At 37.2% G+C, this 5,907-nt stretch overlaps 1 pseudogene; it reads left to right on the forward strand.

The window, feature by feature from the left end:
- The first annotated feature begins 468 nt into the window (after positions 1–468).
- Positions 469–891, forward strand: LOC101387543 (eukaryotic translation initiation factor 1 pseudogene; annotated as a pseudogene).
- The last annotated feature ends 5,016 nt before the right edge of the window (positions 892–5,907 follow it).

The raw sequence follows: 5,907 nt of genomic DNA on the forward strand, positions 1-5,907 counted from the left end.
AGAGCTTGGATATCCGGGCTAGGGTGTGAGTGGGAGGTCCCTCTTGGGACCAAAAGAGAAGGAAGAGCAAATTACTGGCCAAAGACATAGACCTGGAGCAGGCACTCTCCTTGCTGTCACATTCTAGTGCACAATTCTGAGAAGTCCAGAAATTTCAAATTTGAACCTGGCCTTCTCGATTGTTATAAAGATACATTTTTTAAGGTAGGAAAATAGATCTTTTATTTAACGTTTTGTCAGTTTGATTTATAACTAACTATTTAGATATATAGCATATGGGCCACCATTTGTACTCTTGCTCCAGGCCCTTCAATGTTAAGGACAGGCTCACCAGCTACCACCTTATCTCTCTACTCTCCTGTACAGCCAGTCACTGAGCCGCTGCCCAGGACTCAGCAGCCTCCCCAATGAGTCCCCTCGCTTCAGGATCCATCCCCGCTCCTGCCTGCCCTCCCCTCCCATCTTCCACAGGCCATTTCCACCGAGGAAAAGGAATCCTATTGTATGTCCGCTACCCAGAACCTCCCCTCTTTCGACCCCTTTGCTAATGCAAGTAAGGGTGATGATCTGCTTCCTGCTGGCACTGAGGATTATATCCATGTAAGAATTCAACACAGAAATGGTGGGAAGACTCTTACCACTGTCCAACAGATCGCTGATGATTGCTATAAAAAGAAACTAGTGAAGGCATTTGAGAAGAAATTTGCTTGCATTTGGTACTGTAATTGAGCATCCAGAATATGGAGAAGTAATTCAACTATAGGGTGACCAGCACAAGAACATATGACAGTTCCTGGTAGAGATTGGACTGACTAAGGACGACCAGCTGAAGGTTTATGGGTTTTAAGTGCTTTTGGCTCACTGAAGCCTAAGTGAGGATTTCTTTGCAATGAGTAGGATTTCCCTTCTGTCCCTTGTCGCAAGGTTAAAAACCTCACCGCTTGTATAATGTAATCATTTGGAGTCTGCTTTTAATGTGAACTAGTGTAACTTCTTCATGTAATAAACTGAAAAGATCTACACTGTCTAGTCTTGAAGTCCCTCATTTAAAAAGAGATCAAACAGTAGGTGTCTGGCAGTGTCCAGCCTGAAACAAAGCAATAACATGATGTTTTGGCCAAGCCTACAGCCCCAGGATCACTGATGGCTACATCTGGCCACAAGCTCCTTGGCTCGCTCTCTACAGAGTTCTGCGAGAATGTCGCCACCTGAACAGCCCTCAGGGAATCTGAGAGGAGACGACGGGGTAAAGCAGCGATGGCAGATGTTTCCGCTAGAAGGAAGTCTTTGGTAGTCAAAGAATGATCCCCTGGTGTCTCCAACCTGACCAGGTGGCAGCCACCTTCCCTCTGATGAGGTGATAGGATATCTGGCTTGCCACCAAGGTCTTTTTGACCAGACGTATCCTAGCTAATCCATGTCCAAACACCAGAATGTGAGTCCAATCTTCTATCAGAGTTAAACTTTTTTTTTTTTTTTTTTAAAGATTTTATTTATTTTATTTTTTCCCCCCAAAGCCCCAGTAGATAGTTGTATGCCATAGCTGCACATCCTTCTAGCTGCTGCATGTGGGACTCGGCCTCAGGATGGACGGAGAAGCGGTGCCTCGATGCGCACCCGGGATCCGAACCCGGGCCACCAGCATTGCAGCGCGCGCACTTAACCACCAAGCCACAGGGCCGGCCCCAGAGTTAAACTTTTGACAAGGGAACAAATTTCACACTGATGTGTCAGCCGCGTAGCCAGCCATAGAGCTCGCAACTTACTAGCAACAGCTGCCCCATGCCATGTGAAGTAACAAACTGGTTTTTGGGTTTTTTTTTTTCTTTAGTTTTAACATGATGTAATCTTTGGCACCTACAGCTTCAACAAATCTACTCTTGCTTATGCCATCTCTTACTGCTTATTAGAAAAATCCAGTGGACATGATCTTCAGGCCTAATCTTGTTCTCTTAACATTATTCATCGTTACTAGAGACTGGGAAGTCCAAGATAGAGACATCTGCAGGTTCGATGTCTGTGAGAACTTGCTTCCTGGTTCCTAGATGGCTGTCTTTTCACTGTGTCCCCACATAGCAGAAGGGGCAAGGGACCTCTCTAGGGTCTCTTTTATAGAGGCACTAATCCTATTCATAAGGGCTCTGCCCTCATGACCTAATCCCCTCTCAAAGTCCCCATCACATTAGGGATTAGGTTTCAATATATGAATTTTGAGAGGACACAAACATTCAGTCTATGGCAGCTCCACTCTAGATCTGGTCCTAACCTACATCCCCAGCCTCATCCAGTATATATTATTCTTTTACTTTCTTTTCTCCAGACCAAGCTTTTTCCTGTTTTTTTTTTTTAATCCTGGGAGAACTCTTGAAATAATTTGCAGATTTTAGAGAACCCTGTATAAAAGTTATTCTATCTACAGTTCTCAGTATGTTAATGTGAAGAGTAAGTTGTAGACAAAATAATCCAATAACAATTGTCAATGCTTCTTTTTTAAAAATTTATTTTTATTGGGGCATAATTGACAAATAAAATTGTAAGATATTTAAAGTGTACAATGTGATGATTTGCTATACCTGCATATTGTGAAGGGATTGTCCCCCATTGATTTAATTAACACTTCCATCACCTCACGCATTTACCACTTTTTCTTTTTTGGTGAGAATATGTAGGTTCTACACTCTTAGTAAATTTCTAATATAAAATACAGTATTATTAACTATAGTCACCATGTTCTACGTTAGATCTTCCAAAGAGATCCACACAGAGACACATAATTAAATTATCAAAAGTTAAGTACAAGGAGAGAATATTAAAAGCAGCAAGAGAAAAGCAACTTGTTACATACAAGGAAACCGTCATAAGACTATAAGCAGATTTTTCAGCAGAAACTTTGCAAGCCAGAAGGGAGTGGCATGATATATTCAAAGTGCTGAAAGAAAAATAACTGTCAACCAACAATGCTCTACCTGGCAAACTTATCCTAAAGAATTGAAGGAGACAGAGATTTCTCCAGACAAGCCAAAGCTGAAGGAGTTCATCCCACTAGACCAGCCTTATAAGAAATGTTAAAGGGAATTCTTCAAGCTGAAACTAAAGGATACTAACCGGTAGCAGGAAAATATATGAAAGTATAAAACTAACTGGTAATGGTAAATATATAGTTCAATTCAGAATACTCTAATGTTGTAATGGTGGTAGGTAAATCACATAACTCTATTATAAAGGTTAAAAGACAAGGGTATTAAAAATAACTATAATAATTTTAATGGATATACAATGTAAAATGATATCAAAAACATAAAAGGGGGGATGTAAATGTGGAGAGCTTTTGTGTGAGTTCAAAGTTAATTTGTCATCAGCCTAAAATAGAATGTTACAAATGTAATGTAAGCTTTAGGGTAACCACAAAGCAGAAACCTATAGTAGATACGCAAAAAATCTAAAGAAGGGAATATGAGCATACTGCTACAGAAAATCATATCACAAAAGGGGAGAGCAAGAAAGGAACAAAGGAATTACAAAACAGCCAGAAAGTAATGAACAAAATGGCAATAGTCAGTCCATACCTACAAATAGTAAATCTGTACCTATGAAATGCATACCTATGAATAATTACTTTAAATGTAAATGGACTAAATTCTCCAATAAAAATATATAGAGTGGCTGAATGGATTAAAAAAAAAAAAAAAAAACCAAGACCCAATTATATGCTGCTTGCAAGAGATGCACTACAGCTTTAAAGACCCACACAGACTGAAAGCAAAGAGATGAAAAAAAGATATTTCATGCAAATACAAACCAAAAGAAAGCTGGGGTGGCTATACTTACATCAGAAAAAATAGATTTTACACCACAGACTATAACAAGAGACAAAGTAGGTCATTATATAATGATAAAAAGATCAATTCATCAAGAGGATATAACATTTGTAAATATTTATGTACTTAAAATAGGAGTATATGAATACATAAAGCAGATATTAACATATATGAAGGGAGAAATAGACAGCAATACAATAATTGTAGGGGACTTCAATACTCCACTTTCAACACTGGATAGATCATCCAGGCAAAAAATCAATAAAGAAACATTGGCCGCAAATAACACGTTAGACTAGAAAGGCTTAACAGATATATACAGAACATTCCATCCAAAAGCAATAGCATACACATTCTACTCAAGTGCACATGGAACATTCTCCAGGATTGATCATATGTTAGGCCACAAAACAAGTCTTAATAATTTAAAAAGGTTGAAATCATATCAAGCATCTTTTCTGACCACAATGGTATGAAACTAGAAATAATTACAAGAAGAAAACTGGAAAATTCACAAATATGTGGATATTAAACAATATGCCACTGAACAACCAATGGCTCAAAGAAGAGATCAAGAGAGATATCAAAAAATACCTTGAGACAAATGAAAATGGAAATACAACATACTCAAACTTATGGGATGCAGCAAAAGCAGTTCTAAGAGGCAAGTTCATGGTGATAAATGCCTACATCAAGAAACAGGAAAAATCTGAAATAACATAACTTTATACGTCAAGGAACTAGAAAAAGAAGAATAAATCAAGCCCAAAGTTAATAGAAAGAAGGAAATAACAAAGATCAGAGGGGAAATAAATAAAATACAGGCATACCTTGGAGATATTGTGGGTTCAGTTCCAGACCACTGCAATAAAGCAAATATTGCAATAAAGTTAGTCACATGAATTTTTTGGTTTTCCAGTGCATATAAAAGTTATGTCTACACTACACTGTAGTCTATTAAGTGTACAGTAGCATTATGTCTAAAAAACAATTTATATATCTTAATCAAAAAATACTTTATCACTAAAAAATGCTAACCAGCATCTGCGCCCTCAGTGAGTCATAGTCTTTTGCTCATGGAGGCTCTTCTAAAAAACACAGTATCTGCTAAGTTCAATAAAGCAAAGTGCAATAAAACAAGGTGTGCCTGTAGAGACTAAATGGACAATAGAAAAGATCGATGAAATTAAGAGCTGGTTTTTTTGAAAAGATAAACAAAACTGGCAAACCTTTAGCTAGATTCAGCAAGAAAAAAGAGGACTCAAAGTCAGAAATGAAAGAGAAAATATTACTACTGATACCACAGAAATATAAAGGAATGTATTGTTTCTGCTATATATAATCCTAATGAGGTTTGGTATGTGCTATATGGTATTTACAATAATAGTTGTATTTTTCCTTATTTAAAGTTAAAAATGACTTTTATCCAAATTTTCCTTAAAACAGTGAAGTTTACTATTTTTGAAATTATTATTCTTTCCTTTTCATAAATTAAAAAAATTCTAAAACAGACATAACTTTTTCTAAAATAACTGCCTTGAGCCAAGATGGGATTTAATTTTTCTAATGATAGGTTCTATAGATTTCATTTAAATAAAGATCATAAATTGATTTTAATTACTGTTATTTCAATATGAAAATTTATTAACAATGTTTAATAGTAAAGCTATCAAAACCATTGGCCATAGCAATATGAATATAAAACGCCGGCCCAGCGGCATAGCAGTTAAGTTCGTGCATTCTACTCTGGCAGCCTGGGGTTCGCCGGTTCGGAACAGGGGCGAGGGCCTACTCACCTCTCATCAACCCATGCGGAGGTGGCGTCCTATATAGAAGAGCTATAACTGATATACAACTATGTACTGGGACTTCAGGGAGAACAAAAAAAGAAAAGAAGAGGAACATTGGCAACAGATGTTAGTGCAGGGCCAATCTTCCTCAAAAAAAAAAAAAAGAGAGAATTAAAAAAAATATACAAGTTAGGCATAGTTTTATACAAGACTTGAAAGATATTTTCTTTCTGAGTTATATATCAGGTGCAAATACAGGCCTAGATAGTTAAAAAATTCTTATACACATATGTTGTTTT

Source organism: Ceratotherium simum, chromosome 9, assembly GCF_057802395.1.
Source record: "Ceratotherium simum simum isolate JZ-2026a chromosome 9, ASM5780239v1, whole genome shotgun sequence".
Taxonomy (NCBI): Eukaryota; Metazoa; Chordata; class Mammalia; order Perissodactyla; family Rhinocerotidae; genus Ceratotherium; species Ceratotherium simum.